Source organism: Anas acuta, chromosome 3, assembly GCF_963932015.1.
Source record: "Anas acuta chromosome 3, bAnaAcu1.1, whole genome shotgun sequence".
Lineage (NCBI taxonomy): Eukaryota > Metazoa > Chordata > Aves > Anseriformes > Anatidae > Anas > Anas acuta.
In genome coordinates this window covers 19,060,559-19,087,392 of record NC_088981.1, presented here as the reverse complement: position 1 = coordinate 19,087,392, position 26,834 = coordinate 19,060,559, and the positions used below count along the sequence as shown (strand labels likewise).

The 26,834-nt window shown below is 42.0% G+C and overlaps 1 protein-coding gene across 1 annotated transcript in view; it reads left to right on the top strand.

The window, feature by feature from the left end:
- The first annotated feature begins 226 nt into the window (after positions 1-226).
- PTPN14 (protein tyrosine phosphatase non-receptor type 14) overlaps positions 227-26,834 on the top strand; it is a 110,222-nt gene continuing 83,614 nt past the window's right edge. The window contains exon 1 of the mRNA XM_068675972.1: positions 227-661. The gene's annotated coding sequence lies outside the window, so the exon portion shown is untranslated. The remainder of the gene's footprint in view (positions 662-26,834) is intronic.

Below are 26,834 nucleotides of genomic sequence, written 5' to 3'. Positions count from 1 at the left end.
GCCCGTCCCGGCCGGTCCCTGCCGGCCCGGGGAGGCGGAGCAGAGGCGGGGAGGCGCCGCGGGCCGGCCCCAAACCCTGAGCGCTGCCCGCGCCCGGGGAGGGCTGCTCGGGGCAGCCGCCCCCATTGGCAGCGGCGTGCGCCCTCCTCTTCCTCCCTCCTCTTCCCTCCTCCGGGGGGGCTTCAGCCCTCCTCTTTCCTAAAGGAGGAGGAGGAGGAGGAGGAGGAGGAGGAGGTGGGGGGGAGAGTCTTTAAAAAAAATTAAAAGAAAAAGAAATCCCAAGTCGTGTCCCCGACGTCTCAGCGGCCGCCCCACATTCCTGGCATTCCTGCGCCGTGACTCCCCGCACCGCGCCGCCCCAGCCCCGGCCCCGGCCCCGGCCCCGGCCCCGGCCCCGCCGCCTCCGGCTCGCCCCCGCGGGCCGCCCGTCCCCGCCCTGCCGCCTGCCTCCTTCCCTCCTTCCCTGCCTCCCTGCCCGCCTCCCTCCGTCCCGCACCCCGCGGGCGGCAGCAGGAGCTCCGGGCGCCGCCGCCGCCCCGCCGAACTTCCCCGCCGTGGCCGGGCCGGGGCGGCGGGAGCGGCTTCTCCCTGCCCAGCGCCCCGGGGAGCGGCCCCGCCGCTGCTCCCCGCCCGCAGCCGCGGAGCCGGAGCCGCCCAGCAGGTAAGGAGCCGAGGGCTCGGGGCTCAGCACCGCCTCGGGAGCGGCCCGGCTGGGCGGCAGGGCTCGGGGGGCAGCCACCGGCGCAGCCGGGCTCGGCCGGGGGGCGCTCGGCGCTGCGCGGTGCCCGCCGCTCCCCCCCGCCCCCGCCGCCCCGCCGCGGCCTTTGTTGGTCGGGGAGGGGGTCCCGGAGCCCGGTCCCGGTGCTTTCAGCCCCCCTTTTTTTGGTGTGTGTGCGGCCGCCGTGGCGAGCATCCGTCCCTCCAGCCGGCTGTGCCCGCTGCGGTGCAACGTGCTGCAGCCCAGAAAGTTTTCTTGGGGGTTTTTGGCACCTAGCCTGGTGCTGGAGTTGGGAGGCATACCTCTACCTGAAGCTGCTGCTTTATATATATATATAGTATATATTATTATTATTTTTTTTCCCCTTAAACTCTCTGTATAATCACTGCCGGCTTGGGTTATTCTAGAAGTGCTGCTAGGTGCTGGAACCCCTCGGGGTTGGGGGAGCATGCCTCTAAAATGGCTCCCCCCCATCACACGCCGCCACCTGCCAACCTCTGTATCACGAGGGGTTTTTTTTTTGGGGGGAGACAGCCCTGATGGGGCTGCCCGGCCGTCCAGGGGTGTCGTGGCACGCAGGTGACAGCCCTCGTGCTTGCCCTTGGGGGTCCGTAGCTGACATCCAGCCCTCGTTACGGGGCACAGCATTAAGCGTGTGTTATGTTATAGGAATGTAAGTAAGCTGTAGGCCCCGTGCTGCTGTTGGCAGGACTTTCTTCAACTCCTCTCGGTTTCTTCGGGAGGCTGTGCCAGAGCTGCTTGCAGGCAGAGGGCACTTGTGTGTATCTAATGGGTCGCGATACAAAAGTTGGGAGCTCTGCGAAACTTAGGGCTGAAAGAACGGCCCGTCAGCTAAAAGGCGGTCCCCAAACTCTGTGGCAGAGCCTTTCCGCCGTGGCATTCGTGTGCAGCAAGCTTGAGAGCAGGACTGGCAGCGTGCGGTCTCGGAGGATGCAGTGGTGCAGACCAAGGCCAGGGGGAGGGCTGCAGGGCTGATCTGGGAGCAAATTGAGGTTTTGTGTCTGCTTTGGACAAACAGTTTTAAGCAGGCCTTTTATATGCTTCTGTAAGAGGAGCAGTGTTGGTCGTGGGGGTTAATTAGCAATCAGTGTTAATGCCTGACTGCTCTCCTGGTCGTTCTTGTCCAGCAGAAGCCCATGAGTCAGTTATCGCAACATAGGCATGGAATGGCTTTCTATGAAATAATTCTGCTCCTGCACACTTAGAAAATTGTTTTGGCCACCGGTGGCTCCTCCAATCTTAAAGTATTTATTATTATTAATAATAATAAAAAAGTTACCTACCTACCTACTTCTGGTAACTGTGCTGTTTCCTTTTTCTCTGTTTGCTTGGTACCACTACAGCCAAAGGGCCTGCTCATCATTGTTTCCTCTCATATCCAGCGAGGCTGTGTTTGATTAAATGGTACTCAAGTAGCTCATTTTAATTCGGATTTAATTTTAGCATAGGTGTGTGCAGTGCGAGAAGAAGTGAACTTTAACTGCAGCTCCTCAGCTGGAAGCAAGTCCTTCCCTGTTGCAAGGGTTAGCCAGCTGAGAGGGGGTTATAAACTGCTGGTGATGTGCAAATCGTAGCAAGTTCTCAGGAGATGTTGCTGCTCAGGGGCTTATAGGTCTTAGTCCTGCAAAGACTCACCCATGTGCTCTAATTCATTCTCACAAATACAGCTTTTGAAACCAGGGAATTTCTTTTATATATGTAATGATAAACATGTATGCAAGCCTTTGCAGGAGCTAGGCTATAATATTTAGTGTGTAATATATTTGTGTATGTGTATCCAGCTCAATTACAAGGAGACTTTGATAAAGGCTTAATTTTTATGCAGAGCAGGTGCCGTAAAAGTCTTTTTGATGTCCATCACGAGCGCAGCGCGCCTTGGCCTGTTGTCCTCTGTGGAGTTCCAGAAGAGGAGATTGGTAATGCGCTGTGCCACTGGTCCTTCTGCGAGGAATCTGCACAAAATTCTCTGAAATTTTGTCTGAAAAGCGAGTGCAGTCTGTCCTGCGGGGTGCCCGGCTTCTGCTCAGGGCTCCTGCACACCCTTATGATTTGTGTGCAGTGAGCTTGGAGCTGACAAGGTGACCTACAAGATGACATCTCGCATGCTCTGCTGGGATGGGGCTCCTCATAAATGTCAGAATAGGCCTTGGAGCAGGAGCCCTTCCCATGACTCTTCCCCTGTCTTCTTACTTTTGGCAAGTATGAGGGAGTGGGGAGGACTCTGGAGTCTGCAAGGACCGAGTTGAATATTCAAGTGTTGGACAGCTGATGTTAGGTGCTTGATGGGAGTTTTGTTGACTCCGTCTTCATCCCTTTCATGAAATAGTGGAAGTTGATTTAGACAGGTTTATACTGCATCTTTACTTTTGGTTTGTGCACGTTATCAGGACGCTTGTTTCACACCTTGTGCTTTGGTATGTAAGAAATAAAGGAATCAATAAAACAATACTTCTAAGGCAGCATGGTTGAGATATTTTTCTTCTGAATTGATGAGCATGATTTCCACTACATCTGTTGCTGTTTTTTATTTGTTAACAAATACAATTGAACATTTTTTAAACACTTCATGAATTCAGGGATGGCTTTGTCTGAAGGATCAAAGGATTTGGAACATTTAATTTTGTCATCTTCAACTTTCAGTGCATACTATCGTGGAATTTAGCTTAGTCTTAGGGAACTACCAAAATGAGACGGTTGTCAAATGAAGGTAATGTGACTATGCAAATGCAGTCAGTGCCTTCTGAGCAATATTGATTGGTATTTTTGGCTTTAGATGCAGGGGAAAGTACATAAGGCTTCAAGAATGCTCTTCAAAGCATTTCTCAAGGTCAGACTTATCAATGCTAGAAGTGTCATCTGTAATTAAGGGTGCAAGACTATGATGCAGCATGAAGTATGGGAAAGAAGCATGCACGTTTGTTTTAAAATATGTTTTCTGCTATCATTTCTATCATAATAAGTAGTTGTATGTGTTATAATTAGCTATAAATGAACAGCTTCTCAAAAAAAACTAGGAAGATAAAACCTAAGAGACTACAAACTTAGTATTAATTAAGCATGAATTTAACTGATACTGAGAGGGATTTCTAAACAAAGGATTTTTCTTCAGGGAAAAGATGTGTGAAATGTTCAGTGGGTGATATTCTGTATACACTGTCCTACAACCCCCTTGTGCTGTTCTGTATTGTGGGGCATTCTTGTGTTTTGCTAATGTAAGGAGGTTAGATACCAAGCTTTGCTCAACACCATGCAAGACTTTTTGAAGTTGCAACTCTGTTTCCTAGTTCTCAAAGAATGTACTTTTCCTGTTTATTTCACCGGTACCTGGCTGAAATGATCTCCTTTATGACTAAGAATACATCTTTTTTTTTTTTTTTTTTGTCAGTAAACCTTAAATTACCATGTGATGTAGAAACAACTCTGAAAAGAGGGTGGTGAACATGTATGTTGGTGATCTAATAAACTAGATGAATGATGGTGTGCCAAAACTTGCTAATGATGCAAAAGTATTTGGATTAGGCAAGATTGAAGAAGACTGGAAAGGGAATCCAAGAAAGCTGGGTAAAAGGGAAGCACAGCAGATGATGTTGATAAATTCAAGAATATGCATGTTGGAGGTAATAATAATCAAGTTACTTGTTCATGTTACTGGATTGTAAATTAACTATATATTAAGGTGGGGAGAAATACTTTTAACAGTATTTTATTTGAACCTGTGCACCTTCTTAATGCAGAACCTCCATCAGGCAGAAAAAAACGACCGCAGTTGTTGTGAAATGCTGTGTTAATAACGCGAAGGAGATTATTAAACCGGTGTTCAAATTCACCTGGAATACTGAATTCATGATCTCCTATCAAAGAAAAGAGATTGAAAAATATTCATATGAAGTTGAACTGAAAATATGAGTGTAACTTTGTGTCAGTGCTATCACTTAGAGGAGGTAGGATATATATGTGCAAAATACTTATTTGATATTAATAAGTGATAATTACCCTTTGGTACAATGCATTGACTAGGTGTAAAGTGTAGTTTGAAAGGCAGCATATAGAATACAGCTAAATCATTGTGTACTTTTTAAATACAAATAACAGTAATACTTATTGTTGAAGGAGAACATATAAACCAACAGCCTAGTAGGATAAAAAAGAAAAATGAACTGTTTGTAGGGATGGGAGGAACAGTTACAGCTACAGCTGAAGGGATGTTAACTATGGTGCTCCAGGGCATAAATCAACCATTATCTGACAGGGATTAAGAAATTTCCCTTAGGACAGATCATGCTACAAGTGTCTGGTGTGATGTTTCTTATGTCTTTTGGAGACGTAGGGTAAGCTGCTGCTAGAACAGGGTAATGAATTCCCGTGCTCCACTGTGGTGGCTCTAGTTAATGGCAGTGCAGGTAGAATTGAAATACTCTGCTTTTGTGTATGATCAGGATTCACAGAAAGCTTGTTTGTGACTTTAACTCTTTCATAAAAATGAAGCATGTTTTAATGTGTTGAGGCATGCTCTGCTGTGGCCGGGGCTGTTTTAGGGAAGAACATAAATGTCAGTCAGGCTTCATTTGAGGAGCACTGCTATTAGTTACTAGTCAATTCAGTTATCTGATGATCAGCAATTTCTAGTATGTGCTTTAATGGACGGAGAAGACTTTCCAATTGGTGTATTTATTGCAAATATTTCTACATTCTTCAACTGAATGACTGTCACAGTCAGACAGATGACTAACACAGGGACCAGTTTCAGAATGTAGCTAGGTCTTGTGTAACTCAGTGAGTGGGCCTTTCAAAGAAAATATAGTCAAATGGTAGTGTACCGACTGCTGTGGAATTCTTGCACATCTATAGGCTGCAAATGTTACTTTTGCAAAAGACAAAGAGGGGAAAATATTAGTAGCAGGCAGTGTGACCCATCTAAAAATCAACTCATGTAGGCAGATTAGTGTCTGTGTGGTGTTAACACAGATAAGCTTTGTCTACAGAAATTTCAGAAAACTACACTGTAACTCAAAGGATAAAAAACATGTTTTTCTGCAACTTTTAGGTGACCTGACCAGCCAGAATGAGCTGCCTTGCTGGCTGTCTGGCAGCTCTCTACAAAACATTATGAACTGATTTTCTGACTTCCCCACTGAAATGGCCCAAGCTACTTGGACGATGGCCTCGTGCTGCCTTTCTGAACTTGGAAAGCAAGGTGAATGGAAATAGCTTGTGAAGGTACAAGAAAGTTGATGTCCTTTGGGACTCCATCAGTTCAAGGCGTAGCTACCCAGTGGACACTGGTCGGGCCTTCACCCGAGGTCAGTTGGTTGGGTAGGAGAAGTGTGAGGTTACCAGTAGTTGCTTTAACTTGCATTTGTGCAATTCTGTCGTGTTTTTACAACTGACAAAATACTTTGCATTCCTCGGGTTTTTTAGATTAGCTCTTATCATGGAACTCCCTCTTTTGAGAGGAGGCATTCACTACCTTGTAGATAAAATGCCTTTAGCTCTTTATTGATGATGTTAATTGAGCTAGGTTTTTGGACAAGCCTGGGCAAAATCAGGGGGCTTTGCCCATCAGAGATTCAACTCATAGGAGCCAGATCCTGTGTTTGAGATCCTGTATACATGACATTTTCATCAAGACCCCTTCCCTCAGTGCTTTCATTTATTCTTTCAGTGCAAAACTGTATCCCACTTGTAGTGGAAACCCCACAATTTCTGTGTATGCGATATGCAGCGCTTACCTCAGATCCTTTAAAGGTGCGGCAATGTGTAAAGGGATTTCTACACAAAACTTTGGGCCTGTTTTTCACCAGGATGGAGGGACAGAAGAAGGAAAAGTAATATATTCACTGGCCTAACTTGTCACATGTTGAAGTTCAGTAAATTTTCTGATGCTTTTAGTGGGAACAGGCCTTGAAAGTCCTGCCCCAAATATATAAAAGAGAGATTTCTGAGAAAATCTGCACTCTTCCTTAAGAGTTTTCCAAAATGCTTAGTGTGAGCAGAACTGCCACAAGATGAAGAATGCAGATGATCAGCTGATAAGTTTATTTCAAAGGTCCTGGAAAAGGGGCACCTGAAATAAAAGTAACTATTAGTATATTTTTTTTCTTTCTTGCTTGCTTGGCGTACTTTAAAGGGAGTTAGAGCTACAAGGTTGTCTGGATGTTTGTTTGTATTCTTCATAGTGTTGTGAAGATTCAGTCTGTTTCAGAAAATGCTTTGGTCACTTTACCAGTAAAGCAGTTGGCTGCTAACTTAAGGGGATGGCTAATGCAGTCTTCTGCTGGTAGACAGAAATATTAGCAGAGCTTCAAGAGCTCTGGTAGTTTCAAACTAGAGAGTAGACAAGGCAAGTTTCTGCTTACAAAATAAACATGTCATGTAGACATATTTGAGTGTCGGTCCTGTGATTCCTTGCAACTTTGCCAAGACTGTTGTGGGAATCTGTGATAGCAGAGAATGCTAAATCACACTATTGCTACTTACATGCTGCTGCTTCCCACTTTGTTGTGGTTCTTTCTGAGAATAGAGAAGAACAGTGACAGAGTTGTCTTGCAAGTTTTCTTCCATGTGTCCATGTTTCCCTGGATAGCTTGGTGCCTTAAAATGCATTTGTGCCTAGTTTGAAATGTATGAACTGTAGGAAAAAAAATAATAAAAAAGAAACAAAAAAAACCTCTTTCCTTTTGTAGGGTATGTTTTTGTGCGACTCTTCACTGCTGAAAGGGTACATGGTTGGTCTGGGTAGGGTTTGCTTTCAGAAGACACGAAACCTTGCCTAATGGTGTCCCATTTGTTCCTTCTGATGCACAAATGGGTTTATACAAGGAAATCGATATATTCTTACAGTTTTCCTAGAGCCTGACTTAGGTATGAAGCTTGTTACCCATGTACTAATTAATCTGTCAAAATGTCTAAAAAGGGCTGGGTATGCTTAGGAGACGGTCAGGCATTTCACTACAGTAAGTCAGCAGTGTCAGCTTCTGTTGATGCTGTGTAAGGTTTCTTTCCTACTTAAGTATTTACACCTAGTGTTACGATACAAGTTTGTTCATATGGAGCTGTACTTTCATGTTAGCCTTATGTGTTTAGTGTAGTTGACAAGTACCGCTAACTCTCTGCATGCTGCTGTGAAATGTTGCACTTCTTTCCACCCCCTCCAGAGTACTACTTTAAAATATTCATGAGTGGCAAGACTGTGAGCTTGCCTGAGCTTACTTCTGACAGTAAGTTCAGTGCAAATAAATTGTTATATGAGTGGGGTATTCAGCTTACTTCAGAAAATACTGTCCGCTGTTAAATCCCTCTGAATTTTGCTTTCTTTATGCTTATATTAGTGTTGACTTACAATGTTGTTTTTTTTTTAACCTTGGATGGAAGCAGAAGAAATATACTTCCTAGTCTCTTCATGCTGTATGTTTCAGTCAAACAGAGCAATGAAGGCTATGACAGTGACAGCAAAGGAAACCCTCAATTATTCAGGTAGTTTCTTAGAATGGAAAAATGGGGTGGTGGATGGTTGTCCTGAACAGGCTGCTCACCACAGCCTGAGAGCGCTGTAGCCACAGTTTTGAGAATGTAATGTGTGTTGATTTTGTTGAGTGCCTTTAAGAGAAATTAAAACAGGGGAATGAAAATAAAATAATATTTAAAATTTCAGTGTTGAAAAATACCCTTCTTTGGTAATAGAGTGATTGTATGTGATTAAGACAGAATCTAGACTGTTTACCGTGAAAAACTTCTGATAATAAGCCATATGATTTATTATATTAATTTCTCAAGAATACTAAGTACTTTGCTATGGGGACAATCTTAAAATAGACAGTCCACTGGAGCATTTGGTGAAAGATTTAAGTCTCTGTGAGAAAAAATGTACAGTGCTCTAGCTTTATGATGGTAGAATCACAGAATGCTCTCAATGAGTTCCCCCAGCCTGTGCTTATGGCTGGGATTGCCCTGATGCAGATGTAACACCTTGCACTTGGACTTGTTGAACGTCATGAGGTTAACGTGGACCAAGTTTGTCCAGGTCCCTTTGGACAAGCTCACCTCCTTTGCAATATTTTGTACTTCTGTACCTATACTTTGATATGCACTTGATTTGCTTTATCCTGAGATAATTGACTGGCCATGTATCTGCTCCCCCATTTATATTCTTGCCCTGTCAATGATGGTCTTGGGTTGTGGTGCCCAAGCCAGGTTGATTCAAGCTGTGCTGGTGCTTGCAGAATGGTTTCATCAGTACCGTATGCATCAGCGGGTCTAAATGCAGCATGCATTAAGCAAGGTGCTAAACCGATCCCATGGAGATGGGAACTGTGCATGACGACTTGAATGCAGATATTTCTTGCTGGTGTCTCACTGAGTTATTTTGCTGGCATACATGGCTATCTTCGTGTGCAGAGGTCAAAGCTAAAGGAATTTGACCAGCCTAACAAACCGACAGTGCTGGATGTCGAATGCTCACTGCAGTGTAAGGGACTGTGCAAAGTGCCAAACAGCAAAGAGTCTGTTCTGAATAATGTTGTCAAGGTCGGATGTTTGAAGTCTTTATGTAGCAAACCTTCACCTGTTAGGAAAAGAGACTGAAGCTTTTTTTGTTTGTTTATTTGTTTTAAACACGGTATCTCTCTTACCCCATCATGGTAGGGAAATACAGAAAGATTTATAACGTGACTCGGATGCTGTAGTTCTGTCAGCCAGTGAAAACCATTAATTTGTATCTTCCCAAACGTGACCAGGTTTATTGCAGGCCATGTGTGACTGCCTCATGTGCCGCCTATCTCCGTACCTGTTGTTGCATTTGGCATCGGAAAAACAGTGACTTGACTTGTCCATAAACTATCTAAACTTTCTTCCTGCAGTTTTGGTGTATCAGGAGTTAAAAATGTGTGCATGACATGGTCGCTCTGTGTGTCGGAGAATTTGACAAGTTGAAATCAACTGCAGTATTTGTCTGCATGTATTTTCCTTGAAGGCTGTGTGTTAAGTCTCCCGTGTTATGTTTTCAGTAGTCGGTGTACTTCCATCCCTTCTTGACGGAAGGACCATGGCTCTGAGAAGCTGATGGAAGTGTGCACAGAAGACATTATCAAGAACGTGGAAGCACTTTGTGTACCAAGTTTATTTAAACATAGATGACTTAGCTTGCCAACAGTGAGAACTTTACAAGGACAAGCTCTAAGGTCAAAGGAAATTAAAAACAAAAGGACGCTCAATTGCTGTGTCTGGTAGGACTGAACACTGATTGTTCTCTCCTTGTCCTGCCAGGATCATGATGATAACTGTGTTTTATTTCCTCTCACCAGGTAGGCCATAAGGCATAGTTACTGAGACTTGGTTAGTTTAAATTCAGATCTTTTCCTGGAGATAGTTGTGGAGTGGCATAATTAGATAAAAGTGGCTTGGAGTCTTATGCAAGAGAAGCCAGTGCAATCCTTAAGTTATGTTCTAGGAGTGGGGAAAAATGCAATAAAGTTATTCAGGACTGCAGTAAATGTATTTGGTACCTCATACATCTGACACGTCTGGGAAGGTGGCATCATGATAAGCCCCAAGCAGGAAGCCCAGCCAGTGCTCATGGCATCCCAAAGCCTCTGACCGGTGCTTTTCGGCCCCACTGCTGCCAGCACGACCAGCAGCCCTGCTGACCAAAGCAGAGTGTTCACACGAGCAGAGGTTTGCAGGATCAGGACATCCATTTGTAAGAGGAAATTGCATTTCCAAAGGTGAGCACATGGGAGCAGTCAGTAACTCTTGGCACTTGTTGTAAAGTCAGGCGCTGTTACGTTAAACCTAGAGGTTCATTAGTTACAAAGGCAATTGCTAGGATTTAAAACAAAAAGCTCTAGCAGAAAGATTGATGTGCTTAACATGAGTTCCTTTCGCATACTTCTTAGCTGTGTCTGGGAATAAGTAAACACCTCAAATAATCTCTGGTTTTGTCATCTCTTTGGTAGTGTGCTTGCTTCCTGTGTTATGAAAGGCATCATTAGATTAGCTGTGTTTAAGCTTCCTGTCTCACTGTTTTTTTTCCATTATTTTTACAATCTCTTTCAGAAGGCACCGGTATAATATTTCTGTAATGAAGGTTTTACTTTAATTATATATTTTGAGGCTGATATTTTTTTTCCTCTCCGCGTTCTTCACTTTCTCTAAAATAACTTCCTAACTGATGCTTTCTCTGATTTTCTGTTTAATGGCATGTGCTATTGTAATAACATACAGGCTGAGAAAAATAATACTACTTCTGTCTAGAACCAGTGTTCTTTGGTAATTTGTACAAAAAGCTAAATGGCCTGTTTATCTGTATAGCTTCTTGTTCCTTCTCTGTGAAGTCCTACTTTTAAGGTGTTACTATTTTTTTGGTGTGGTGTATGTGCTGCAAGAGCAGTGTCCTTCACTGTGCCAGAGCCTGATGACTTCAGTTTCCAGGAGTCAAAAAAGAGCAGGTCCTCAACGTATTGCATCAAAGTGTGGGTATTTTGGTGGATTGTTTTCAGTTTGTTAGATGTCTGCTTATCGGGAAGAAGGGTAAACTCACCTGTGTGATAGCTCTGGTTCGACAATACGAATCCTGTGAACTGTGTTGTTTACTTGCTCTAACCAGCCACTCTGTTACTTTTCTTGGCATTTCGCGGGGAAAGTGCTTTTGTTTGATTGATAACCCTTTGTCTGTGAACTTTGGCTGAAAAAAGTATGTGACGTGCACAGTGTCATGTTTGGCTCAAATCTAGGGTGGCACTTTGGAGACCTTCTGGCTTCTGTTAATAAAACAAGTAGGAGATTTCTGTTAGTTACTGTGAAAGCAGCAAACCTGACTTCAAAAGGTGAGAATTCTTTGATTCTATGTTTTCAACTTTAGCATCTGCCTGCAGGTGAGGGACAAAGTAGGAAGCGGGTTGAACTCTTCTAATCTTGAAATACATGTTTTAGCATAGTCTCGTTTTAGCATAATCTCATACTGTTAAGCTTGAAAAATCTGGACACTGAGTATAACTGTGCTGGATTTCAGATGCAGTTGCTTACTTATCAAAGCAAAAGGTACATCTAGATAGGAGGCTTTAAAGCAAAAAGCAGGATGGACTTTTCATAATAATGTGGTGAGATCTCCTCTGGGATGTTCTCGCATTCTTTAGACCACGGGCAGACATTTTGTCATTGGTGTGTATCCTGCTCAGCCGTTTGCCTCTCCCTTATGTGTAAGTCTCATTTTCTGTCTAAAAGTACTGTTAGTGAAGAGCTTTTTTCTGATGGGTTTCCCTTGCTGCTGTGGCAGACTCTGGGTTCAGGTATGGGTCTGGGGGTTCTGGGTCTGGTTCAGGGTCTGGTTTCAGGTATGTTCCAAATACATTCTTTTTCTTTTCAGGATAACTTTGGAGATGAGATGATCTTGATTTCTAGTGGACCTCTGTATGTGTGTAAGGCCATTTCTAATAATAGATGCTGTTTGCTTCTCGGGGTGTGTATTTGCCTATAATGTTGGTGAGTTTGCAATCCTCAGTGTAAGTAAGGAGTGAAGTAACAGGTGAATATGAAGGTCCTGAGGCTTGTATTTAGGTCTTACCACCCTGCTTAGAGTTGTTTGGTTTGGCAAATGCAGCTGCTGCCTTGCCAATTGATGTTTCTCTAAGGATTTCACATCAACTTGTGTGTTACCGCTATCTAACAGGAATTAGCTCTTTTTGTGTTTTTATATTTAAATATAGTACTAAGCTTGGGAATCGTCAGGATCAAGTCTTCAGATTTGTTTTTTTTTTTTTTTTTTTCATATTCAATTTTTTTGGGATGCCAGAGTGAACCCAGAAACTAATTATTACTTGAAATTTTCCATGGCCTCTGTTTCTTTCTTTGTGAAGTCATTGCTTCATTTATTAAATCATTTAGGCTCTTTCTGAATATGACACCTGTGGCAGAGTTAAACAGGAGAGTTTGCACCAGTTTGTCATGAGCATTCATGTTAATCCACTAACTTAATTCTGCTGTGGCAGCTGCACTATGGTGTAAAATCTTGATCTTATTTCATAATGATTCGTCTCCTTTGCACTTCCTGTAATTTAATTTATTTGCCTCTTAGAACCATGTATTACTTTAGCAAATGACAGATTTATATTTTTAATTTTTTGTCTATGGCCACAGGACAAGTAGCTTCTTTCTTTCACTTGAAAGCCAGCTTCAAGGGCATCCTAATTGATTGCTTTCACTCAGTTGCTGATGTTATGCTCTTCATTTGAGCGTCATTGTCTTGGTAGTAATTAAACAAAAGCCCAGTTAAGTCTCATGCTATACTCAGGAAGTAGCTCGCCAGAATTTGACAGGTGAACAAAGGAAGTTTCATTGACAAATTTCTTCAGAGGAAGATGTCTCAGTGGAGGTCTGTAAAGCAGTGCATGTGATTTTAGCCGTGTAGCAGCTATCACTTTTAAATTATTTTAGATCTGTGGCTAATTCTTCTGCTCTGAAGATGTGAATGAGAGCTTGAGAGCTAATTTCCATCCAGTGTCAATGTGAGTGTAAATCTATAAAGAGTCACTTTAAGAGTGGAAAGAGGAAAATGAATTAGAGCAATGTTTTTTTCCAACTGTGTCTTGCATGGCTCTTGGCATTCACCCTGCTGAAGAAAGTGCCTTGAGAAAGGTGGGGAAGGGAAAGAGATGCCTGGGGAGGAGAAGAGCCTGCTTTAACAGAGCTTTTTAGAATAATTAAGGGACCGCTCTATTATTGCATGAAAACTTGTCAAATGTTAGAAGCAGAATTTCAGACGGGTCCTCAGCTTTCTCTCCTGTACTGTTAACTTTTTTTAGTAGCCACAGCTCTGTCTCACTGTATATCAAAACCAAGACGGTAATTGTCGATGGTTCCAAGTATGTGTGTACATTGTTATGTTTGATTTCCACTGAGCCATAAACACTCTTTGTCCTTTGCCTTTTACTAGCTATTGGCTTGGCTATTCCTTGTGGACAGGAAAGCTGTGTTTAATGCTTTGTAAAGTGGCCATCAGTTCCTTGCTTTTATCTCTGTTCAGCATAAATTATTTTCAGCAAGGCCACAGAGCTGTTTTGGCCAAGATTTTCAGGTGTCCCTTGTGGAGAGCTATTTCAGGGTAAAGGCTTAATCTTACTTTCTTCCCCTTCTCTCTATTTCATTTCTCCTTGAGGAATACTGATCCTGCATGATTGGAGCCCATGGTTGGTCTCCACCCTCTTTCATGGCTTTTTTTTTTGTTGGCGTTTTCATAATTAACCCGCAACTGGATAGACTGAAGCATATTCTTTTGCCCTTAAGCTTGGAAACTTGGTGTGCGCTGCAACTGCAATATTTCTAAGGGGAAATTCAGCCTCTAATTATCAAATTAGATGCACATTCTGGTTCTTTGGCATGACTTTACTTCTGCCCATCTGTTAGGTTGGCTCTTTGCCCTCTCCGAAAGTAGCCTACCAGTCCTAGCTGAGCAGAGGAGCCAACCAAAGATGGGTTAAGAGAGGCAGCCCGCAGAACGCTTTATGTTAAATCCCGCTTGCCAAAAGCTCTTCCTGTTTGCAAACAATGTCAGCTTAAGCCCATATGCTTCATTACATGGGATGACATCTGTGCAGACAGATGCAGGCATGGCAATACAAATGACATTTGATAAGGAAGGGCATATGTTATGAAACCAGACACCACGATGGGTTTAAGACCTTGTCTTTACTGCACGCGTGCATGGAAATATAGAGCGCTTGTGCGTTCTGCTGAGAGAGAGCATTCCTCAGTCAGGGTCGGACCTTTGGAGCACATCGGTGTTGCAGGTTTCTGCTAGGTGTAACAGCAGCCATACGATTCAGTTGTTGAGAGTTATTAGCCTGGATCAGTGTTTGGCTTTGGTACTTATAACTTGCATCGAGAGTCCAGCAATTTGCACAGTGTAACAAAACATGTTTGGGTAACGCCAGTGAAGGAGGTTCTGTTGTGGGCTGTCGTATTGAAGGATTGCAATACTATCTTCCAAAACTACCTTCAAGGAAATTCACATATTTAGTTTTCAGAAATACATGATTTGAAGGCGAATTTTACATGTCTGGGTACACGAGATCCTTAAAAATCTCATCTTTTAGAATAATTTGTTTGTCCCTTTGCTAGACTGTGCTGCTTTTTCACCAGAGGTGAGGTTTCTGTCTAAAACTACTTTTCTCAATTACCTCTGCTCTTTGGATTTACAGTGTGAGCATTGCATTTAAAAACTAGAAATTAATTTTAGTTATTGGAGGCTTCAAAGAGATACCATCGAGTGAAGATCCAGTTATAGCTCTCTTAAGCCAACTTCCACATTCTAAGCCTGTCTGAGGCAGTGTCACTTACATGTAATTTTCTACTCCAGCAATGCTTTCTGTTGTTACTGTGCCTATGGTATAGCAGCATACATACAAATAAGGGACTTGGGGTTGTACTTGAAGCCTTTCAGGCCAACGAAGTCAAAGAAGCAATGCAGAGCCATGCAGCTGGCAGAGGAGAGGGGAGAGCAAGCAGTGATCCTTGCACCGCGACCAGGGGAGGTCAGTAAATGGTTCTGAAGGTGGCTCCAGAGTGGTTTAATTTCCCTCTGCTGCCACATCCAGAAATCCCTAGGTTACGTTTGGTAATTTTGAAGTGAGGCAGAGCATTTACTGGTAATGTAGACAGAACTGGCCTCAATCACAACAGCACCAAACAGGAGGGCAGATTCAGACTCTGAAGGAAAATTAGCACTCTTTGTGTTCTCCAGATTAAACTTTGTATAAACTGAATCATAGCAAACCAAAGAAAAGGCATTTTAAGTGTTTTTGCTTTGATTTCTATGGTCAGCAAGGTGTTAATTGTAGCAAGTCCAGGCAAAACATTTTGATGCTGAGGTGTAACGTAGAGAAATACTTGTGACATTCAAAGGCTAGTGGATTTCATTTTATTGGGTAGTAGTGTAGAAACAATGTTAACTTAGTGTATTTAATTAAAAAAAAATACACTGAGTAAATATATTCTGTTGGAGGTTTAGAGCACAAAAAAAAAAACACACCTGTGTAGTATAATTGTAGAGGATAGGTGACTTCAGTTCTTCATTCATTGGGATTTATTTTTGTAGCATTTCATGGAGTGGTGACTCTCATTTCTTGGTCGCTTAAGGTCAGTGCTACATTTACTAATTGAAAGAGCTCCGGGAGCATGTATAGCTGTTAAGTGCTCAGACTGAATGTGGTTAGTTGAATTTGTAGAATCGTGGTGGGGAAGCCAGTCTGGAGGAAGAGGATTTCCTTAATCATACTGATACAGTCACTTTCGCTACAGAGCTTTTTTCTGCACTTCCAGGATGGTTTCACTTCCAGTTTGGATTAGAGAAAGGAATTCTATAAAGCCTTGAGGACTGTTGGTTTCTCTAGTTGGTTGGGGTTATTAAGAAACTTTTGAGTATTTCTTTCTATCCTTTTTCTCTCTTTGTAGGTTTATCTGTAATAGAGGATTAATAATAATACTCCTGTCCCTCCCCCAAGTGCTCCATCACCATGGTAGAAGAAATACTGTCAGTGTTAGGTATTAGTCATGTTGTGCTCATTAACTCTTTCCTTAAAGTGCTTCCATCCCAAATCACTCCCCTGTTTCATTTCAAACCTGATTTAGGAGCTGCATGACAGGATTTCTAATAGCTGTCCAGACTAGATAAAAATTCAGTGCAAGTTACTTGGATTAAATTGTAGAGACTGAGGTGTGTATTGGCATTTCTTCTCTCACTTTACTAATCTACTAAAAATTGCACCTGCTTGTAAAATCCATGTATCTGTATGAAATTATCTGGATTTTACAGAAATGTATACGGAAAAGCTGACTTTATTTTGCAGATGGTCAAGGATACCCTTATAATTCACGTGTACATTTTTGGATACATAGAGCATGGCTTAAGTCTGCAGCGCTTTCAGTTATCGTTGGCTCTCAGTGCGTCTGCATCTACACATGCTTTTTCCTGCTGAAGGATCAAAAAAGTGTTTTATTTGTTTGGTTACATGATGAATTGCTTTGTTATTGCTTAAGCAAAGTAGCCAGAGGAAAGGCTTTGGCTTGTTTGGCCTGCACAGTGTTTTAATGGCAGCATTGCTGGAGACAGCAAGCACTGCAAAAATGGGCGAAACTAGCAGTGTTCTCCCTCGTTCTCATAGTGTGTTTTCAGGGGGAATGGCTTACCCCCTGTTTTTCCTTTGTGCATTGATTCTTAGTGCTGCTGTGCCTTTTGTAGTTAAATGTGCCTACAGAGATTGTGTGGGTTTTGTTTTTATTGTTTTGAGTTGGTGAGACAGGAAAGGGACTGCTGGTCACGAGGCATTGCACAACGCGCTTCAATAACGGGAGTCATCTTTCCTTCAGTATTAACTTCCAGAGGATTGCTCTTCTTGCTTCCTTGTGTTGCTCCTAAAAGTGTTTTCAGTGTGGTGTTCTTCCTAGCATGCTCTGGTGTTGTGCCAGCTGTGGGACTGGGCTCTCCAGCCCAAGCCAACCATCCAGGCTGTTGTTGTGATTTTAAGCATCAGCACTCAAAAGAATTCAGAGGAAATCCATTGCCTGGTGCTACCAGCACAGCAGCTGCGTGAAGCTTCAAAGCTGTCATCTGACACACTGAAGAAATAGTTTTCATTTACAAAAACTTCCCTGTCAGTGCTTATTAGAGAATTTAAATGTTAGGAACTTCCTTGGATAGCTCACCTCTAGTGCTGATGGCTTGCTTTGAAAAGCCTGTTTGCTTGCTCCTCTGGTACAACAGTGGCAGCTATGAGGAAAGGAGGAGCGAGACAACTCTGAGTTACCATCTGGACCAACCTGGGGATCAAGACCATTTCCCTTTAGAGTAATGCTGAAAGGAATGCCTGAAGTCGAAGGCTGCTACATCTCGCAAACCAGATGCTATGCAAGTACTGAATATATTGATGCCTGTCAGTAGTGGAGGACAATAAGATGGTGGTGTATGTGTTACTCCTCCTTTGAAACTTGCTAAATTAAAATGACAGTAGCTTCAAATAGGTAGCACCACTGATGTTATATTTAAACAAAAAAAAAATTGGATGCTTGTGTTGTGCTGGCTGAAAAAATAGACAAAAAGAACATTACTAGAAAACAGGGATTTTCAAATCATCAAGGAGATTCCATTCCCTTAATTATTTTCTTTACAGAGGCAACCTGTAACTTAGCCCATGGTTGTTACAGGAGTAGTTATGCCATTGCAGATCTCTCCCAATGGTTTTATTCCTAACCATGATAACTAATGATATTAATCCTCTGACACGAGCTTTCCACTGCTGTGATCATTTGTGCACGGTACTCTGGAGATGGGGGAGAAACAATGTCAGCAGCTAGCTGGTTACTGGAGGAGCAGGCATGTTAAACCACCTGACATCTGGTGAGTCACCCTCCAAGAATGTGTGATTGAATGATGGCTAACCGATTAGCCCAGTTGATTACAGCCAAATATATCTGAAAAGTGGAACGCTATTTCTGAAGGTAGTTGGAAGTGCAAACACCCATAGTTCTCAGACCTTACTATAGCATAATTGATAGCTGCAAAAAAATCTGCCACAAGAACAGGCTTGTGCAGTAAGTATGTGTTCTTTTTTTATAAACAACTATTTCTAACATTTCTTATGAACTTTTTAATGTTGTTAATTGATTTCTATTGTTAATGACTGACTGAGAATTGCTACAGCCGGTTGTTTTCTGGTTGGTTCCCATCTGGTGAAATGACTTGCCTGTTGACTGAAGCCTGCATCCTGGCTCTGATGGTAAGAACAAAATGCAAACATTGAGCCAACATTTTTCTTACAATCCACATGCTGAGCAAGACAAAGAAAAGTTCAGTTCTCTGGCACAGATGCTGCGTAGGTAAGATGTGAGCGTAAGTCATGGTCAGATATGTTCTGTAACACATTTGTGTTGGGAACACGGGCCAGTGATTGAAGACGTTAACCTATCCTATGAAATAGGAAAAAGCAGAGGTTGTTGTTAATGTTTCGTTTAGCTATGTTTTCTGTTAAGAGAGAACAGAGTATTACCTAATAAGCCTCAAACAACCATTGTAAATAAGAAATCATAACAGAACGCGATCACGGTTGTAATCCTGCAGCATTTAGGTTTGGGCATTGCCAAAGAGGCCTGGTGTGCCACCTCCTCTCTTCAGCCTGTGTTGCCACTGCCCGCTAGTTTTATGTTCAAGGGCTTCGGTGCAGATTGAGCAGCTTCATAGGACATAGCTATTCAGGTGCTCAGGGTCTCTACTACAATACTTAAGCCAAGTGTTTGATTTATCCAAATGAAGGTATCTTTTGGATACTATGGATTTAAAAAAATGGAAATGCAATGAAGATGAAAAGTGAAATGCCGTGCTGGATTCGCTAGCAGTAACTTGTTGCTGGAATGTGAAACAGTCTAAGATCAGTTTGTGTTTACAGATGGAGTATTGAAATTATGAAGCTGACTGGAACATGGGGCTTTGAAACAACTAATCCTGTGCAGTGCTTTTGTTTTGGTCACTTTGTAGATGCCTTTGTATCTTTGGAAAGAGTTATGACCCTTGTTTCTGGTATTGTACACACTTACTGCACAAGCTTTTACTAAATTACCATTGTGAGACTTGCATCTTGTTAAACAAACATAGATTGAAACAGATTCCATGCTGTAAAAACAACCGCACACAAGCCAACTTCTTTGTGCATGTGGGTTATGTATCATTTCCCCTCAGGAATTAACAGCATACCTTGAACTCCTCTTTTTAATTTGACTGAGAGAGCGAGCCTTGCATACAGAAGAAGAAGGGAGGAGGAAAAAAAAAAAAAACACACAAAAAAAACACAACACCTCCTGGACTCTAATCTCTTAATCTCCATAAAATGCTTGAATGTTTAGCTTTGATAATATATGAAACAAATCTGGTGGTCCGTAACATTTCTGAAGTGCATTCTCCCCCCCCCCTTTTTTTTTTTGTAGCAAAAAGAAATCAAAGCAGACATAAAATGATGTATGACAGATGGGTTGGTGTTGGTTAAGAGTTAGCCCTCAAGCATGAAGAAATTCCATAGCTCTAGCTCTGCCTTCTAATATGCCAGTGGAAAGTCACTTTGGTGGCCTGGTGATGATTCCTTTCCTGATGTAGCATAATTTTCCTGCCAGTGGGGTCACCATGCGTTTTGCATACTTATTTATTAATCCTTTTGATGGCAGAAAAGGGATTATCCAGAAGTAACGTCAAGAAATGGATCTCTTTGCCTAACAAGATTTTACACTTGGAGGCAGATCTTCTGAAAAATGTGTGATATCTGCCTCATTCTTGGGATCAGAAACTGGCTGAGATTCAAAATTAGGCAACTGAAATGAGAAGGCAATTTAACAGTCACAGATACAAGTGTAGGTTTTGCAGTCAAAGAAACCGCTTTGCAAAAATGCTGTATGCAAGGGAGAAGAAGCTTTCAATTCCGTTTTCTACATATATTTCCAAAGAGAGATAGTTTCAGGGTGCTTTTGGATCCAAAGTGGAACTACTTTCCTTCAGGGTAGCAGGAGAGAGCTAAGCCCTATTTTCAGCATGTGTTTGTAGGTGAGGTGATCTCCAAACATGTTGTAACTACTCTGCTATAATTAGTTCTAGTGCAGGGAGGTTCAGCCTCTGTTTTTTAAGTCTCTAAGGTTGAGTTTAGTTGTGTTAGTTCTTTAGTTGTTTTGGTTTTAGGTGCAGTGTTTTGATCTTTCTATGGTAGATATCTCATACAACCAGCACGTCCTGGTCATTGAAACATAGGCAAAATGGATGTGTTTTAGAAATGCTTTTAGCTCTTAATGTTGATACCTGTCTTTTGTATTAAAGTGCTTGTCTCTGGTATTTTTCCAATCTTTGTGATTTTATACTATGAGTTTAAATTCATAGCAGGGCTGCCTGCTTGAACAGTCTGCTCCAGAAATGACTGCATGACCTAGTCAGAATAAGAAACAAATAAAATAATAGCACTAATGGTGTGGGGATTCGATTGGCAGGAAACTGGACCATGGTTAACTTCATTCGTGTGTGCTGCAAGCAAGCTGAGCCCCACACCCACGCTGTTGGTGTTAGTCTTTAAAGTTTTGTTGGCAAAGCGCTGCCTTTTAGGAGTGGGAAAACAAGGCATACCCACAACAGACACAGTTCTGCTGGCAAAAAGCTCCGTGTAGTTTCTGCCAGTTTAACGAAACCCTTTTGGCTTATATTGTTTATTCCATTCAAGGAAGAGGCTTGGCTACCCCTTCCCTGCCCCATGCCTTCTTCTCCAGCCCTGCTGAAGCTGTGTCTCCGCGAGTGGGATTCACTGAGAGAGAGCTGCAGCCACCGCAGTGTCTTTCAAGTACTGGTAAGCCATTAGAAGGAGCTGCCATCATCTCAGATCTTAATCTGTCTTAGCAGATAAAGAGGAAAATGCTATCAGAGGAGATGCAGATATCATTTGGGTGCAGAAAACGCATGAAAAGAACGCGAGTTGTGTAAGAAGTGCCAAAACCTCTGATGAGTTTCCTTGGGACTTGTCAGTTTTCGTGCACCGACTCCGCTTTCTCCGTGACACGTTTTGCCTGGAGGCAGCAGTAAGCCATCAAAATATAACAGGATATCCTGCCACGCAAGGGCGAAGATCTTAAGGATCCAGGTCTCCCAAGGCTGTGGCTGGCTGATGTAAGCTATTCTCAAGTGGAATCTCCAGTTTTGGAGTGATAGTTTTTTAAAGTTGTTTGTTTTGTTTTGCTTTAAAAGAAAAAGTTGCATGTTTTTTGCATACCACCAACTGCTCACGGAAGATAAGAAATTGCAGCAGCCAGAGCTTCAGATTTATTGCTGTGGTCGATTTCCTGTTATTTTTAATAGGATATGGCCCCTCCACTTTCAAACTACTGAGCTGTATCAAAGAGAGTGGATCGCGTTTCAGACCGCCGTGCCTGTGGGTTTTTCAACACATGCTCGTGACCAGGCTTCAGGCGCCCTGAGCAGGGTTAGAGCTGGTTTAACGCTCTCTTTGTGTTTGCAGACATGTGCCAGCTGCTGGGGACGAGGATTTTTAGGAGCTGTTATTTGGTTCAATTTAAAGTAGCTTTGTTTGTTTAAAAACCAAACAAACAAACAAAAAACCCCTTCCATAAATTTGGGAATTTGCAGCTGGCTGATAGAGAGATTCAGGCTCTTTGCCGTGGCTGGAGGGGTGGGTGGAAATTGGCTGGTGAGCTTTTAGCAGGTAAAGTTGGGGTTAAACATCAAGGTTTTAACAGAAAAACATGCCTCCGCCCCCTCCGATTAATTTTGTTTGGATTCTTTTGACTGTTTTCATTCAAAACCGTTCTGAGCGCTGTGTGTAAGTAGTCAAAATATCCCAGTGTTCTGGTGTGTGATAAAAATAAGGGAACGGCAAACTGAGCCAGGCTGTAACAGAGCCCTGGAGAGAGCTAGGGGAGGGAGTTAGCTGGTCTGCAGTTGCTGTGGTGCTGGTAGGACTTGGAGATGTAGGGGGGCTAGTGCCCTGCTCGGGGTCCAGAGTAACGCCCTGCAGTCCTTGTGCATGGCGTGACGCAGTTGCCCTTTGGCAGGCTGAATTCATAATTGTCATTGTTCAGTAGCTATTTGTAGACTCCATAGTAAATTTCAAAACTGCTGTTTACAAAATGCTTTGTTGTTTTGCTTTTCAGTCAGGCTTTATAGGCCTTTTGTGTCTTGGTGGGCTTGGGTGGTGTCTTTGTCCTCAGACCATCTGTTTTAATTTCAGTAATAGCAATGAGCAATGAAGTTAATTTTAGGGGTGTATACTTTAGTGTTTTCATCTACCACGGTTTTAAACCTCAAGTCACACAGAACAATAGGTGCTTCTCTGACCCATATTTCACAAAGCTTAAGGCCATGGGTACACGTTTCTTGGGATTTAGCATTAGCAATTGATCAGTTTGAGCAATAAATTTTCAGTGTCCATCCTTAAAAAGTCATGAGCTGCATCGTAGGTTTGACACCTTGATAGTGTAATTATTTTCCCTTTCTCTGTCCTTCTGGATAAGATTCTTATGTCTTCTATTAATGATGTTGTTAGGAAATAAAAGCAAGCTTTTCAGATCATTTTAAGACTGCTGATTTGGTTTCTCATGATAAATAGTTGTGATTGGTACGGTCCTATAAGGACTTTCTGTGTGTGAGAGGTGGGGAAGCAAAATAAAGATAATTTTCAAGTGCAGATGACTTGAAAAGTTTATGTAGGATTCATCATGTCTTAAGGACTGGTAACCTTTGTCTGCTGATTCTGGACAAGTTATTGGAAATGCATGGCAGGTTTCAATTCTGAAGGTGAGAGCGCAATTTTCAAGGATCTAATTAATAGTGCGTTTAAAGAATGAAATAGTGTTTTATAAATTGCATAATACTACCTGAAGGTATATCTGAATTATAAAGTTTGTTCCTAATTGAAACTCAGTTGCTGATTAGGCAGTAATTCTGATGAGCTGTGTTCTGATGACAGAGTTTTGCTGATACTGGGGAGGGAACTTCTACCAAGGAGAGCATCGCTACCTTTACCAGCTTTTTAAGGTCAATGGAAGGGCCTTTTTGTGCCTCAGTTTTGGCACCAGTTTTCCAGCACTGATACTCCATTTGTAAATAGAGTCTGGCCTTCAGCTTCAGAACCCATAACGTAAAGATTTTTATCCATTTTCTCTTTTTGGTATTTGCCTTTGTTTACTGGGAGCTCTCCATACAGAAGCCATGTGTGCTCTAGTGAATATAAATATTTTCCTTTAAAGGTTACAATGTCTTTATGATGTTGCCTGAAACTAAAGTTGAAAATAAACTTTACATTTAAAGCATGTATAATTTGTTTTTACAGTTACAGTGGGAAAGAATTTATGCTTAGCATCCAAGCAGTGCATCTCCAAAGGTTTTCTGTAGTTTTGTGTCAACAGAAAACGCATTTTCTGCATATTTTTTTTAAGGGAAATAAAGGGCTACTTTTTAATTTCAGAAAAATCTTTGGTAGTAATGGTGTATGTGTTGTCTCTTTCACTGCTGTTGTTCTTGTTCTAAAGAATGACCTTTCACAGAAATTCAAGTTTTGTGTGCTTTAAAGGAAGAAAACATGGTAGTGCTGCTGAAAGCAGTGACAGGGCAGCATGGGCTGCTCTGCCAGCAGAGGTGTCTTATACTGCCTTGAAGTGTAGCAGAAGTATGTCGAGGTGTTCAGCATCTTGTTTTAAGAGGGAATGTGTATTCTCTCCTTCGCTTGATCAGTTTAAGTAAACTGGAGTTCTTGTATCTGACTTAGCTACATCTTAAATATGTGCAGCTACTACTTTCTTCTCCTCTAGCAATTTCATGAAGGATTTGAACTAAACTTATTTTCCATTTTAGCTAACAGTAGGATGTCTCATATTTCCTGGAGAAATTGCTTCCTCAAGCAAATCTGTTGGCTGCTTACTATGTTCCAAACCATCTACATTTTTATACAGATACTTATTTTGACTTTGTTTTCTTAGAAAATAAACAAGTTTCAGCTGTCACAAATTTATTTATTTATTTATTTTCAGTCTGTATTCTCCTTGGGATGTTCAGAGTGCATTTCATATACTGGATTTTATTCCTTTTTGGTTGCAAGAAGTATAATAATACCTGATGAAAGTGTCTTTGCATGCAGTAAAACTGTCTAGAAGCTCTCTGCTTCAGACTCTGGATAGGAAAAATCTCCCAGCTAAGTTTATGAAGACTACTGGCCAAATTCTTTAGGCCAAAACCACAATGACTTAGGAGAAAGGTTGTGTCTAAGTTACATACAGACATTACAGTTCCTTCCATGGAGTCATAGTATTGCCAGTCTCTGCGTGCTAACTGGGCATAGGGCTTGAAAATGGCTGCAGAGACTCTAACAGTGTTAACCTTCTCAAAGATTTTCCGTTTTAGAACAGAGAGCTTATCAAGCTGGCAGTAAGCTGTGATGACTTCGTAGTCAGGCCACTTCAGATGCAGGGCTTACAGAAGCCTTGTTTCCCTCGTGGGAACTTGCCCAACGCAGTCCTTACCTCCTGTGCACGTCATGCACTGTCATAGTTCCTTTCTGTATGACTTGTAATAACAATTTGTTTCTTGCCATCTTCCCCACCCCCCATTGCGGCAGGAGAACTATTTGTCTTTCTAAATTTAGATATCCATGGATACATATAATATTTTTCTGTTTCAACTTGGCAGTTTCAATTGCGTATGGAAAAGAAAAGTGCATTCCACCACAGGAAGTCTGCAAGCGGTATTCTTCGTTTATAGGAGAATAAAATGTTACAGGGACTGTCTCACTCTTCCTTTTGTAGAAGGAAAACAATACTTAAAGAAGCAGGTTTACACTAATGTCTTTAGCCAGACTCTTCCTCTCTTTTCATTGTGCAGGGTACCACCCTGTAAAGGGGAGATAGTGATATAGGGGATGCTACAAAGGCATGTAACTTTAACACCACTTGAGAATTTTTTATTGTTCCTGTCTTGTTTTTCTAGCTGAAAGAGCGTGTTCAAACTTTCTCAAGTATGTGGACCATTTGTACACAAATAATGTAGGTGTTCTTGCCTGGACATCTCCCTTCAATTTGCAAGATCCCAGACAATCTTTTCTTGTGTCTAATTTCTTAAGACCACACCAGTAGCTATGACCATTGAAAATACTGTAGTGGTGTGAAGTCATGTAATACATTATTGCTTTTTTGGCTATAAAAATAGTTCTCTTTGTTTTCTAGAATACCTATGATGTATAAAACCTGAAGGAAAGAACATGTGAGAGATCGGCAGGCTATTTGGTGTCTGTTGTGGCAGGCAGCCTTGGTTCCAGAACAAGCTACATTGCCTTGTTAACTTGCTGAAGCAACTGTAAGGCTTTGCTCAGCTGTACACAAATACATCATTCTCACTTCTGAGGTGCCAGAGGAACAGAAATGAACCTGCAGGAGTTGATAGCAGCAATATGCTAATGTAAAGTTATTGTCATGGAGTGGCATAATTGCGCTCTTGGTCTCTGAATAATAGCCCACATAAGTGGATTAGCCTGACCCTTGAAAATGGGTAATGAGTTGTTATGTTGGACCTCTGTACTGAAGGAGCTAGAAGATAAATTAGGTTGAGGAGGTTTCTAGCTTTGTTTTCATATTGGTGGTGCAAGTCCCAGATTTTGGGGAATTTATTTTTTTTTTGTTTAGTAGACAAATTAGATGAAGCAGGGCTTCTTTTTACTTCTTCTCTATAAGAAAGGGAGAAAAAAGTGGATGAGTGGAGGGAAAAAAGTGCAGCTTGAATAGGCAACAGAGTTAAGGAGAAGAATCTGGTCTTCTAAACTAAGTAAATTACATGGGACTCATTCTACCCGCTGATTATTCCTTAAGAATACTTTTGAAACTTGCACAAATTGGCCATTTGGAAAGTTTTTTGCCCTTTCCTATCTGCACTGAAGAAAACCTTTTCTCTAAGTTCTCTGGTTATTTTTGGCAACCATATTGTTTTCTCCCTACTCTTTCTCTACTTTATGCCAAAGTGGTGGGCTTTTTTCCTGCTTTAGCAAGCAAATACCTGCCATAATTCAAAAAGTTTGTTTTCCTTCCTGTAAAGCTGAATACTTTCATACCTCATGATGAGGAGAGGTGCTGTGTGGGTCTTACTAGCAGGCAAAATAATATTTAGCCAAATGGCCTGAAGAAGGATCATGCAGTGTGAACTTGGTGTTGTGGCTGTTTTTATTTTCATGTGTGAAACCATGGCAAAAGATTTGCACTGCCCTTGTCACTGTCAGAATGTGTATCTGCCAGGGTGTATGTCCTACCACCCCTTTGGAATTGCTTTATTCAAGTGTTCAGAGCTAGTAACGAAGGATTGTAAAACTTGTCTGTTGTAAGTAGCTAGTGTATGGATGCTGTCTTCCGAGCTGGCATACGCTTGCTCCAGGAAGGGCTTGAGATACCTGTCTCTCCTAAGAGTTGAACTGCTGAAGAGCTGTTTATGGCATAGCTGAATTACAACTTCGAACAGGAGTGAACACCTTGTGCTGTGTCCTGCAGCAGCTGATTGTTCAGGTGGGATTAAGTGGTTAGAAAGAGGAAGTGCATCCTT